The 14,785-nt window shown below is 39.0% G+C and overlaps 1 pseudogene; it reads left to right on the top strand.

The window, feature by feature from the left end:
- The first annotated feature begins 12,949 nt into the window (after nt 1-12,949).
- On the top strand, nt 12,950-13,653 carry LOC149262028 (protein GAMETE CELL DEFECTIVE 1, mitochondrial pseudogene; annotated as a pseudogene).
- Nucleotides 13,654-14,785: the final 1,132 nt, after the last annotated feature.

Consider the following 14,785-nt stretch of genomic DNA (forward strand, 5'->3'; position numbering starts at 1 on the left):
ATTTTCAAAATATTTTACAATTTTGCTGAGAGTGTTGTTAGTAGGATGGTTTGGGTTATTCATCTATGTTTGTCAGTATCTCTTAGGCCTAGATCCCCTTTATTTGTCTCTTTGAGGAAGGAAATAACCCCTTAGGTTTTAGAGTACACCTCCAAATTGTTAGGAAGAGATTTGCTAGGTGAGGAGTCTAGGTTTCTCAACATTTTCAGCCTCTACTTTTTAGATCTGATCCATTACTTTTCAAATCCATTGGATAGGTTTATTTTACCTTTTCTCCCTTTAGATTTTAGGTTTCCTTTCTCCCCCTTAGGATCCCCTTGAACATCCTAGGTTTTAAAGCTTCATATCTATACTTTACAACAATTTTCGCCTCTAATTTTTGCTATTCGTCTGCACCATTTTCAGTAGCTTAAATCCAGGGAAAATTTTAAGAACCCCCCCTAAATTTACATGTATAATAAATGGGCGAATCTCCATGGTATATAGGAAAAATGGAAGGCGATTTTATCAATAATATGATATGTATATATAATTTTTTGGCGAATCTCTCACCAGGAATGGCGAATATTTTACTCAATTATAAAATCTTGTGTTTATTGAATACACAATTGAAATCATTGCATTTCTTTAAAATATCATTTGAAATCAAAATTACGTAGGATAAAATTCACCCGTGCCATTCACAGAAAGCATGAGAAAAAACCTAATACTATATATAAAACCAAGAAAAATTCAAATTCATCACTTCTAGGGACCTCGTAACCACCCTACCAATACACAAGTATGTTCCTGTTTGAAATTATAAAAATTACCCAAATTACAATCCGTTTACTCCAGCATATGTTGCAAAGTTATAGAAGGATGACTAGTGCAATCAATGCATTCCTTTTAGCCCTGGATTTGTTTTAGTTTAAAATAGAAGTATACAAATATACTTGTCCAATGTCTATGCTTTAACCATTCACCTTTAGATGTTTTTACAATATAATTTCCTAAGTCTATTTAATATCTTCATTATCATAAAAACCAACCTATATCCATATTAACTCCACATCTACCACTCTTAGGGGGATGAAATCTATTTATCCCTCTGAGCACTTGGTAGACCTAGAATTAAGATGGATCTAAGATGATATAATTTCCCCTTTAAATAGTTTATGCTCACATGAATACCATGGTATTACCATGGGTCAGTAGCATGGGCTATCATAAACCTAGAGCTTAAAAATTACTATTAGTAATTTATAAAAATTAATAAAATCAATAGTTGATTTTTATTTTATTTTTTATTTTAACCAAGCTAAAATGCTTAACATACATTAAATTACAACATCCATTTTTACTCTTGATCAGATCAAATATTTTTTCACTCTATGCTAGTTTGCATATCATGATATTTGATACCTCTCGGGGTTTAGTAGATCCAGAGTAAAGATGGATCTATGTTGGCTTAATTCCCCCATTTAAATAGGCTACATTCCAGGTGAATACCATGGGTCAATACCATGTGCCATTTTTATTTTTATCAATACTAATATTAGGGTTAATAATGTTTTTTTGCATGGTATTAATAACAATCTAGTCCATGGTATTTGTCCCATAGTATTTTGCCCATAGGTTTCACCTAAATATAACGCATTTTTTTAGTGTTCGTAAATATAAGGTGACTTATGGAGTAAATATAAAAAAATGTTTTATTTGTTTACCATACCTCTCGTTTATTTATATTTTTATTAATTTACCATACCTCTTTTACAAATATGGTATTTGGCCCATAGGATTCACTTAAATAAAACCTCTTTCTTGAGCCTTCATAAATAGAATGAGGGTTATGGACTAAATATAAAAAGAGGTTTTATTTATTTACCATGCGTCTAGTTTATTTATATTTTTATTTATTTACCATACCTCTCATTTATTTATATTTTTATTAATTTACCATACCTCTTTTATAAATATGGTATTTGGGCCTTTGGCCCATAGGATTCACTTAAATAAAACCTATTCTTGAAAATGGCCGAATGGATTAACTTAAATAAAACCTATTCTTGAAAATGGCGAATGGAAGGTTGTAACTCCTAATTTCAAGGGCTAAATTTACCTTTTTTACCCTCTCCCTTAAAATACGGTGGGCTATTTGAGGTGATTTGTAAAAATGTACTATGATACAAAATATTCGCCCACTAAAAATTTAAAACCCCTTAATTTCCCCAAAGGGCGAACATTCGCCCCTAAACTTTTCTATGCTTAAATCCTTTAGATCCCTTGAAATCAAATATTTTTGGCCTTTTTATGTGTCTTTGAGTAGTTTGTTTTCCTTCTCTTGTTTAGCTACTTAGTGGCCCTTGTGGGTGGGGTTGTGTGTGCTTTATTGGATATTTCTTTTTCTATCATTTCAGATTTATTTACAGTATTTCAACATTTTACTTTCAACAACATATGGCATCATGAAACATTCTTAATTAACTCATCCACTTGACACATCATTTTCACACACTCACACCTTAAGTGAACGTGAGCTTGGTTAACATTCCCAAGCCAAGACTTGAAACACTACACCTTAATAAATCAATACACATAGATTAAGCCCACTTCGGCATCAGGGCCAAATAATCTTTGTAGTGTAGGTGTAGGTTCGGTGGGATAGGCTTCCAATAACACCCATTAATGACTATTCATTGAGGCATAGAATTTGACATATTAGGGAGCTTAAAATCTTCCACCAGGCCATGGTCAAATATGAAGTGTGTCAGAAACCTGATTCAAAGGGGGTTAGGCTAGGTCATCATGCAAGTAGTTCTCCTTGGGGCTACCCAACCCATGGAAGGGAATTCCATGTGGTGGATGACTACCAAGAAGCTCAAGACTCGACCACCCCCGTGGGATGAAGGTAATCATAGTGACCAATATTAGGAAAACACCTTATAGAACTAGCTGTGGGAATCAGTTGGTCCTCTACCCCACCTTTCTCTTGACAACTCTTCTTGCGGGGATGAGATTCCGTCAAGTAAGAAATTCTTTGGAAGGCCATCTAAAACAATAGATCTAGGATTGTTTGAGGATTTAGATCACTTATAGGTTAGAGTTATTTTGATTTGATAGGACGCGTTTTATTGTATTAGAGTAACATCATTAAAATAGCTAGTTTACACTTGGCACCACTACACTAGGTGTTTGTTTGTTGTTTGTTTCTCTTTTATTCCTATAATTATATCTTTAGTCTAGACACAATTGCACCTCCAAGGCATTTGTCGCATCGAATTTGAGGGCTTCACCCTTAGTTCCCATTAGGCCATATTACTCCTCCCCATCGAGTTCAAGTTCATCCTCCCAGTCCTCCATCGAGTCATCATTTTGATTCTGCTGATTCATCTCGTTCATCCTCTAATTTCACATCTTCTCAACCCCATATTTCCATCATGTCAGACACCGATGCGAGTGCAAGAACCTAGGGCGGTAAACAAGGTGCTAACTAGGGTTCCCCCATTAGCAGAACCCCAACCGGTGTGGTCACTCCTACTCCCTTACTTCCTTTTTTCATTGGTTTAAGTCTCCTAGATTTCAACCAGCTTATCAATGATCCTCTTCTCCATGATCCCGCATGGCCAACAATGCCCACTAAACTCCCTTCAGACATCCCAAAGTTTGAAGGTAATCATGGAGAGTATCTGACTAATCATGTTCGCTCCTTCCATATGTGGTGTTCATCCAATTCTATTACCGAGGACTCCATTCATCTTTAGTTGTTCCAATGATGCTCACTAGAGCTACTGTGAAGTGGTATGTAGACCAGCCCAAGGCAACCCATTCCACTTTAATGCCTCTTGTGACAACATTTCTTTCATATTTTCAGTTACCTCTTCATTATGATACCAGTACTAAAATTTTTACTTCATTCCATCAAACTTCTACCACTCGCCTTTCCGACCATGTTCAGGAATGGTGTAGAAGGAAGATTATCTATAGAGCTCCTGAATTTGAAGACCGAGTCTACATGGATTGGTTTTTTATATTGCTGTTGGTCCCCATTGCAAAATATGTCGCATCACACTTTCCTCAATCTTAGGAAGAAGAACTCCAAATAGCTCTCAAATTTGATTTGATTTACCCATAGTCAGGTTATGTTTACATTGTCATCCTCGATCTACCTCGGCCTAGTGTTGCTAACACACCAGGGGCATATCATGTTGCGGATGGAATAGTTGGAACCATATCACACCCTCAGCCATATGCTCCACCTCAGATGAGTTATGGTACACCTTAGGGAGGGACCAATTCCATGTACAACTATCCCTCCCCCAATCCTCCTCCGGGAAATTGTTATCTAGGTCCTAGCGCACCATATGAATATCCCCCTACGCATCAACAGATGCTAAGGCCAGTTGTTGCTCCTCCTGCTTATACAAGTGTTTCCCCATCTCCCTATTATATGTATGCACAACCTAGCTTTCCATCCCATTCAACACCAGTGCGTCAGCCCCCCACGCCTACTCCCCCTCCACCACATCAACCACCTCCTCCACAAGGACAAGTGTATGCTCAATAGAGTGGACCCAATCACCCTAACACTAAGAAAAGGAAGAAGGGGAAGGGTAATAGGAACCAACAGCCACAAGGTAATCAAGGACACTAGGGTCCTCCACCCAACACCCCTCAGGGTAATCAACCTAATCCTGCAACCCAACAACAAGGTAGTCAAATCAAGTAGAACAAGAATCTTTGTATGTACAAACCTTGTGCTTTTTGTGGAGTCTATGGTCATTATATTTGTTTTCACTCACTGCTTTATAAAGTTATTAGTTGCCCAGAGTGAAGAAAAGCAATCCATTTTGAACCCATTTCCTAAGTCACTAAAGCTCTCAAGGTCGAATCGGACCCCCTCCATTACATATTTCTCGTGATAAACTTTCCAACTATATATAGAAGTCCAAAAGTGGAATTCTAGATTAGAAGTTAGAGAAGTTTGAAGATGGGGGTTCTGTTGCCTTGAAATGAAAGAGAAGAGCACATTGGAGGACCCCTGTGGGCACAATACATCTCACATAACAGTGACCCTGCAGTCGTGTAGTACTGCGGATCCACATCCCACAATCATGCATCATGTAGGTACCGCATACCAGATCCCGCAATATCGCTATATCACAGTCTCGCGATCCCACATCCCACAACATCACAGTCCCGCACACTCCAAAACCTTGTGTTATCATCGATTTGCAATATAATTTTAAATTGCTAGGGATTGCCGAAAAGGCTTAACAAAGTAAATGCATGCAAAATACAGGAATGGGTGACCCCCTTTCTCTCTCCTCCATGTGGCAGTACAAAAAGTGACGTGGCAAGTACAGAGGACACGTGTCACTCAGATTCGACATTTTCAAGGTTCCTATAGGGGCATTTTCTAGGTGACGCATGTCACCACTCACAGGGTGACACGTGGCAGTGGTGAAATCACCCCCACAGATTGGCGATCAAATATCGCACAAGTTAAACTGCTCCTACACCAAAGTCTCCCCGGCTAGTGATTGCGATATGCAGGGGTTTCTTCCCATATGCGATATTTCATGTGTTCCACCCTATAAGGATTTCGTGTCTAGATAAGTTAGCCTGCGCTATGAAAAGAAGTGAAAGAGTCTCCCTCTACCAAGTTGCGATTGCAATATCTTTGGTGAGCCCGATCCCAGCGAACAACGATCACCATGTCAAGGCGAAGCACTAATGGTAAAGCGTATCTAGCATTAGGATGTGGTATTAGAAGTAACAAAGGAAAAATCTCCCCAGACAAGAGCCTGAAGGCCTTAGTGCCCAAGGGCTAAGCCCTTAGTTATAGCCCTCGGTCATATGATAAGAAAAGAAGAAAGAGGCTAAACCAAAGGGGGATAGGGAGCATTGGAGCCCTCTATTATGCAATGCTTCTAAGAGTAAAAATCTCACTTCCCTACAACCCCGATAGTATGGTACAGGACTCTTAAGGCAGATGGGTCGATAGCTGAAGTGTTAAATGAAAGCGTGGCACAATGATAGAACAATAAGGGGGGATCAGGAAAACTTAATGGCATGGATGAAGCACAACTCTGATACCTGGTAATGGACTAATGAGACAGGCCCCCATTTCTACTCTACGATAGGCACTTATAGTCGACCTACTCCCTACTTTAGAGAGCGAGTCATTCATGCAGTAAAGGAAGAAGTGACAGGGAACCCGTTGAACAGCTAGAAGGACACATGATGACAGAGACTCAGCCTGACCAAAGGTTTCCACATGGAAAATAGAGGGACACATACTCCTTCCTCTTTCCATTTTCTTTATTTGTTCATTAATTTTTGTTTATTTCCAAGATGGGATCGAATCTCAAAGGTAATTGTTTTGGGAAACAACACCTTACATGGGCTGAGATAGCTAGTCTAGCAGACAGCTAGGGCTCTGGCTTAGATATTTTGTAAACTGTAATTTCAGCTCCCCCTCTTCTTATAAAAAGGGGGAAGCAACACATTAACAAGGGTTGCCTGGTTCTAGAATTTTTCATTCCCAGGGTCCGAATTTTGAGATGCCATTTTGGTTCAATTTGTTTTTTATGGGGGCTTCACTAATATCGGGCTCAATGTATGGGCTATTTATTTGGACCCTTTAAGATAAATGGCATTTCCTTGTTGATTCCAAGCATCATTGATGTGCAGTATGTTTTCCCTTATGTAACCTCATTTCATAAGATATTTTTCCTTCTTTGAGATAGTGTAATGAGATTGTTGGTTTCTCCTTGGTTCATGGATTTACCCTGGCTGCTAAATAGAGAACAATGCCTGTGTGTATTACAGATTTATTTGTGTTGTTCAATAGCCTATAGTCCCTGTAGTAACTACATATTTACTTATGTTATTAGATTAGCCTGTAGATGCTATATAAGCACATCCTTTCTCAAATTGTTTGGTGATAGAGGTACCCATGACATAGGCATGAAACCTCAATAAGTACTCTGTTGTTTCTATTACTCCACCTCCTCCCTCTTCCATACTCTATTGGGAAATATTTGCTTAGGATTCTAAGTTTTTTATAGCCCTATACATCAAATTCCATATTTCTGTTGGAAAATTGTTGCTTAGGATTTTATTTTTTACAGCCCTATGAATCTACTTCCCTCATTTCTTTTCTCCTCTCCACCATTTCTACAACTTTAGTTTTAACCTGTATCATTGTTGTGTGTCGGCCACCAGAAGAAGAGGCCATTTCTCTTTGAGATTTCCCCAAATATACCCCCACATTTGGGTCCATGTGTTGGCTTGAAATTACCTTAGTGAAGGCTTATTGAACCAAGCCCATCCTATTACCTTTTTACGTGACAATTGGAGTGCTGAAAACTGCTCATAGATTATCTCTTAAGAACTCCTCTCTTTAAGATGTCCTGGGCACTAGTCTACAATCAACCCAGAGGTTGTCTCTATGAGGCTTTATATCTCCCTTCCAACACTTGTGTTGCTGGTGCAATTTGAAGTGAAAACATCTTTTTGGCATAGTTGCTGGGGAATGGATTAGAATATTTTTCCCTGGGTACGACAAAGCATTATATTTCGTTTGTTAGGTGAGTAATGGAAGTGTGGGTTGAGGATCTCTCACCTTGGTGACTCCACTGTCAATTTTATGGTAAACATCCTAGCAACTCCACTGTCCATATCTCTATTTGATCATCCTAGCTTTCAAGAAGCCCCATACTCTCTCAGATGCTACAACAACCCAAAAATCTCCCTACTTTTGAAGCTAAAATCAATCATATAGGGAGGTTTTCAAGATGGCCCTTCCTGCATTCCTGGCCAACCAATTTGGCCCACTGGCTTTCTGTTCTATTGTTGGTTATCCCAAACATGTTCCTACATTTCATGTGTGGAATGCTTACTTGCCTAGATTCAGTGGGAACAAGGAGAGAAGGCCTGACCAACACCTCAAATATTTTTATGAATTTTTGGAGCAACAAGGTATTTATCTTGAAGTTGTACAAATGAAGTTGTTCAAGTTATCTTTAGAAGACGTTGCTAGAGTTTGGTTTAAAACGATACCTCGTGGCAACATATCTTCCTTGAAATGTTTTCATACAACATTCTATCAATATTTCAAAAGATTTACCCACCGAATGCTCTATTTTAATATTTTTGCATACATTTTAATGATGAATACATTCCTAAGGTCGAGGACCCTACTAAATATGATTATGGAGCTCCACTCCAAGAAAACAACCTCTCGCATCAACAAGAATCACCCATTGAGCAAGAAAGAGAAGAAGGGAATGTCGTCAAATTGTTAACAAACCCTCAGGGGTCTGATTTTGCCAATGTGATGTTTCCCCTTCTTATGATGAATACGACAATAGCAAAGAGTCATGTGATGTAGAGCCACAACGCTTCCAGCAAGGGGAAGCTGTACCAGAAAAGGAGGTTGACTAGGAGGTCAGCAAAGAGGCTCTAGTTCACAATGCACACCCTTCACATGCAGAACAAAACTAAGACCCTCCTCCAATTTATGATTCACATTATTCAGAGGAGGAAGAGATGGTCGCGGAAGTTCATAAGGAGTTGTTTACCAGCAAGTGGGGACAAAGCTCCCAACATCAAGTTTCTCAAGAATAGCCCAAAGCTAAAAGACCACACAGAATCTGTTGTTGCTTGCTGTAGAAAGATTCCTGCCAATAATTCTCAACATACTCTCAAATATATGACTCTTTCAGACAATGAAGAATCTATTGTAGATTTCCAAGAGGGTTGGTCCTTCAAATAATGGGTAGCGAAAGATCAAAAACAATATTTTCTTGAAAAAGTTAAAGTTGAGGAGCTGGATAATGTTTGTGGTTGCCCTGGCCAAGAGGATACTAGTCAGCAGACTGCTCATGAAAAAGAGGTAGCTGAAACCTTTCTTTGTGAATTATATGACCCTGTGGTTGACTACATGAGAATATTTTTAAGCCAGCAACAAATGTTGTTTCAAAAACATGTATTAGGTTCCTTGTTTGAAGATTTTTTATGGTGCATGCTTGTTTTAATTTTTATTTTTCAGTAGCATGAAGGCGGTAGGTCCAACACCCAAACGCTAGCTTGGATCCATTGGAGGGTTGAACTCACCTAGGTGAATTAAGCTCTAGTGCATAAGTAGGAATGTACATAAATAAGCTCACCAACTGAGCATTTTCTTTTCAGTTGTTAGAAGTTTTATTTCTTCATTTTTAGATTGATGAGGAAAGTCCCATGGACATTTTGTTGTTTAAAAAGTTCATATATTTTTGACTCCATTCCCAATGGTGAAGGATACTGGTCTGCATGTTCTCAACACCATGCTAGCAAGGGACTTTCCCCAGTTGGAACCAAGTTGTCACTCACTACTTTATAAAGTTATCAGCTACCCAGAGTGCAGAAAAGAAGTCAAGTTTGAAGCCATTTAATAAGCCACTAAAGCTCTCAAAGTCAAATCAGACCCTCTCCACTACATAGTTCTCGTGATATGATTTCCAATGATATATAGAAGTCCAAAAGTGGACTTCTAGGTCAAAAGTTAGAGTAGTTTGAAGATGGGGGTTATGTTGCCTTGAAATGAAAGAGACGAGCACATTGGAGGACCCTCCGGGTACAATACATCCCACATCCCGCATATCGGCAACCCCATAGTCCTGCAGTCCCACAGTACCATGGTCCCACATCCCATAATCCTGCATCCTGCGGGTCCCACATACCGCATCCCGCAATATTGCTATATCGCAGTCCCGTGATTCCTCATCCCACAACATCGTAGTCTTGTACACTCCAAAACCTTGCATTATCACCGATTTGTGACATAATGTTAAATCATTAGGGATCACTGAAAAGGATTAACAAAGGAAATGCATGTAAAAATAGGAACAGTGAAGAAGAATCACAAAGCCATATAACCATATGCACAACAAATTAACACACAAAAATTAAACTAGCGGAAATGGTAGAGGGCCATCATGTGGTCTCTCATGCTCATGTAATTCTCTCTTATTCAAATAATTTAATAATACATTTAAATACATGAGTAAGTGGTCTTAAGATAGTGTGTCTATCTTAGACTCACTTGGTTGAGACAATTTCTTAACTTACACACTAATTTAGGAGAGCTAGTTGGAGAGAACCTCTCATCCAAACTTGACTCCTTAGTTTAAGGAATTCTCATGATTTTATTTATTTAATTTAATAATTGGATTTATTATTGATTTTTAAGAGAGTGAGCCTAACATTCCCCCCGTCAATGATAAATCCAAAACGAACAAGGAACCATCTTCCGAGTTCTCAAGTTGATCCTCAAAAAACATTTGCCTGAAAACAGCCAAAGATGGATGCTGAAAAAACTCAAATCTGAAGAGAACATGAATCAACTACCTGTCTGATTCATCTCTGAATGTCGCTTGACAACTCCATCACGTGCCAAGCTGCAAAAGGATCCAATTGTCCTTTTCTTGAAATCAACATCCTTTGTCCACTGACGCAATTTGATAAACGCCCACTAGCATATTTGCCGATGATGATCGTCCATTGGCTGGTGAATATGCCCACTAGTTGCTTCGTTGATGTTGTCGAGACTTTCAGTCTGACAACCACTTGTCAATTTCATTGAAATTTTCCCCCCTTTGTCAGTTGAAAGGAGAGGCAATTTTCTCCAAAATATATTTGAACCCCCACACTGTAGGTGGAGGAGTATTTCATTGGTGTACTCCCGTGTTCAACTGCACGAGAGTACCATCTTCATTTGACTGTTGGCTACAATATGTGTGAGTGAATCCGATTGCAAAACTTGTACAATCTTCTGGCTATGGATGACCATTCCCATGGATCAATCCATGAATAATCGATCTTTAATCTGGCAGGCTAGTCTTATTTGCAGCATTTCTCTGATGAATGATTCTGCTTGCCACAATGGTGACAAGGATGGAGATCAAAACACTGATCTTCCAGATGACCGGCTCTTTGATAATGAGAACATGTCAGTTTTTATGCAACTTGAGTTTGTGTGCATTTTTGTTTGTCTGCAACTTCAGTTTGTGTGCATTGACGTCGATCTGCAAGTTGCTGAGAACCTACTGAGGTGATTTGTTCAAGTAATCTGGCACTAACAAACTGAATGGGCTTTGAATAATCAAGGATATGTAAGTTGTCGTTATCTTTGACATATCCTAAGCCACGTCGATTTCGATTACTTTGAATTTCTTCCCATGGCTTGATGATGGGTTTGGAAGAAAGTTGAACTGGAACAACTTCAACACTTGAAGCTAGTTGGATGAATGAAGTCGAATGATTAGCTGTCTCTAGATTGGTCAAAGACTTGGAAGCAACACGCTTCTCTTGCAACTCATTTCTCTACAGTTGCAAATCCAGTTGAAGGAACTCAATCGTTTCATGTGCTTGTTGTAGATTCATTTAAATATCAACAAGAGTTGCTTTGCTGATTTGTAGCATGTCTTCAGTAGTTGAGAGGATCAAATTGTTAAGAATCTTTAAAAACTGAATAATTTTTGCCATGTGAAGTTTTTGGAACTCACGCTCGCTTGCTTTTAATACTTGTTGGATTTTCAGAACTCACTCGCTTGATGTTTGATTGAATGGTGCACACTTTCTCGAACTTGTTTTAACAATTGATTGTTTGAACTCACAATTACTTGTTGTCACGCTCACTTGATGCTTGTAAGATTTGCACCTGCTTGAACTCACACTCTTGATTGATCAAAAAAAGGGTGTCGAATACTGTCAAAAATTCACCCAAGAGAAATGCTTACAATGATTTGAATGACTCAATTAAAAAACAATGGATTCGCTTGGTTTAATTGATTCCCTATCAATTCAAAGCTTGGGTGTCGGTTTCAACCGAGAATGCACCCTTACAATTCAGTGAAAAAATGTTTATTTGCAAGTAGTACAAAAAGTATTGATGATTTTGATGTCGTTAGGCTTGAAGTGCTTGATTTGTAGCATCCTTAACTTGATGGCGTGAATTACCTATTGTGAAATGTTGTTGCAGAATATTACTTTTATCAAGTCGATGATGTGATGCTTTGTGCTTATGAACTTAATTGATTATGGGAGCTTTGATTTTAGGAGCTTGATCGATGACTTGTATATGTAATCTTTCTTATGTGCATGTAGTTGTTTTTTTAAGCATAATAAAGAGAGTGGTTTACAAATTCGACTCAAATCATGCAAGCACATTCATGACACAGAGTGTACCTATGATCCCCTTATTCAATTTCGGGCAGATCTAGGACACAGTCACCACAAAAAGAGATGTTTTTATTAACCTTCAAGATACATCATCATGACAATGTCTTTAGTGAGGCATCTCAAGCACAGACTGAGAACTCCTTAGCATCAAATTGTCTTCAAAAAAGAATAGACATTGACTCAACTAGTAAAAAGAATTTTCAAACCTCCTAGAATTACAACCTTATCACTGCAAAAATAAAAATATTGATAAGCAAGCTGCTTGCAAAATTAGGTAGCCGATACGATTATATTGTGATTCCCCTGACCCACACTCAACTTAGGCAGATTTCCTCTAGGAAACAAGGATGACTTAAGAGCATGTCGTTCCAGCAAACTTAACAATGCTTTTGAAAATAGATATATGTGATGGACCAGATTGGTTTATCGTGTACTCTGGGAAAGGAATTCCTTCCTTCTGGGCAAACTCTAGCAAAAAATTATTGTACATAGCAGAGTCATTGTCTTTGTCTCCACGTTTCTACAACTCATTGAGTTGATTTCTCCGAGCATTCTCTGGATAATTTGTCGCGAATTTGGAGAGGCAGGGTGTAATTTTAGCCATGTCGATTGCTGGTGTTGTCGCTTCCCCTTCTCTTCATTTTCCATCATCTGCTATTCTGCCCATGGAGATGCCAAAACGTCCAACGGGTGAGAAAAACAACTGCGCTGAGTAAAAACAACTAGAGAAAACAAAAACGTTATGGACAACATTGATCAGAAGATGACTGAAACCTTTATTTTGTTGAAGCAGGTGAGGGAGCCGGGGCTCAGGGGTTCTTATTTGAAGGACTCGGAGAAGCAAGAGATGTACAAACTGCACAAGGAGAATCCCGAGGTTTACAATGTGGAAAGGCTGGCAAAGGATTTCAGGATCATGCGCTAGAGAGTCCACGCGATACTGTGGCTGAAGGAGGACGAGGAGGAAATGGAGAAGAGGATGGGACACCCACTTGATGATGTTGTGGAGCAGCTGCTGGATACGTGTCCAGAATTATGTAAATCTGCAGATCGCAAATTTCATGTAGCAGAGCTTCCTCTTCGTCCAGATTTCAAAGTTATGCCTGAGGATGGCACTGCAAAAGATCCCGATGAAAAGTTGTGGGAGATATCTCAGAGGGAGGACGAAATGCTCTATCAGGAATTTGTGCAGCGTATGAATTTCAACAAAGCACAGATTGTTGGTAAGGTTAAATGTCATAAATATAGTCGAAGGAGACCTTTAGAAGGATGAAAGTTCACCATAGAGGAGCTAGGTCCGTTAAATCTCAGAACCTTGTACATCTGATTTCTCAGCCTCTATTCATCTGATTTCTGTGACTATTTCTTTTGCTATCAATGGCAGAGGAAGACAATGTGGTAGCTGCTCTGAAGTATGGGCTTGACAACGATCTGATATCACAATAAATTGCTAGAAAATAGGACAAGAAAACCTCCACCATAAGACTGATTTGATCCTCCTTGTAGGGATGTTTTGGCACTTATAATGCACAGATAAATCAAATGCAGCGTCTGATTTCAAAAGAAATTATCTTCCAAATTCGTCCCTCGGCAGGAATGCAATCTCTTCGCGTGCAGTCTCCCATCTTAGCCATAAAATTCTCACATAGTCCACCACGCATAACTAAAAAAAAAAAACATATTTTCCCTCAGCTTGGAAGGGGCCAAGTCTCAGGCCCATATGGCTCTAGTTAAGATATCGCCATCACTCATAATCTTCCATGGAAAATTACCACAAAATCATTCAGACCCTAAGAACTATAATGCTCTGATACCACATGAAGAAGAATAAAAAATCCATATAACCATATGCACAACAAATTAACACACAAAAATTAAACTGGCGGAAAAGGAAGAGAGCCATCATGTGGTCTCTCATGCTCATGTAATTCTCTCTTATTCAAATAATTTAATAATACATTTAAATGCATGAGTAAGTGGTCTTAAGATAGTGTGTCTATCTTAGACTCACTTGGTTGAGACAATTTCTCAACTTACACGCTAATTTAGGAGAGCTAGTTGGAGAGAATCTCTCATCCAAACTAGACTCCTTAGTTTGAGGAATTCTCATGATTTTATTTATTTAATTTAATAATTGGATTTATTATTGATTTTTAAGAGAGTGAGGCTAACAAACAGGCGACCCCCTCTCTCTCCACATGGCAGTATAGAAGGTGACGTGGCAAGTATAGAGGAGACATGTCACTCATATTCGACATTTTCAAGGGTCCTACGGGGGCATTTTCTGGGTGATACATGTCACCATTCAAAAGGTGACATGTGGCAGTGGTGACGTCATGCCCTGCAGATGGGCGATCGGTGATCATATAGGTTAAACCACTCCTACACCAAAATCTCCCTAGCTAGCGATTGTGATATGCAGGGGTTTCTTCCCGTATGTGATATTTCATGTGTTCCACCCTATAAGGATTTCACGTCCGGACAAGTCAGCCTACGTTATGAAAAGCCGTGAAAGGTTCTCCCTCTCTCAGGTTAGGATTGTGATATCTTCAGTGGGCCCGATCCTGGTGATCGACGA

The sequence above is a fragment of the Pinus tabuliformis genome, chromosome 6 (genome assembly GCF_031772625.1).
Source record: "Pinus tabuliformis cultivar Carrire ecotype Pingquan chromosome 6, CPIR1, whole genome shotgun sequence".
Taxonomy (NCBI): domain Eukaryota; kingdom Viridiplantae; phylum Streptophyta; class Pinopsida; order Pinales; family Pinaceae; genus Pinus; species Pinus tabuliformis.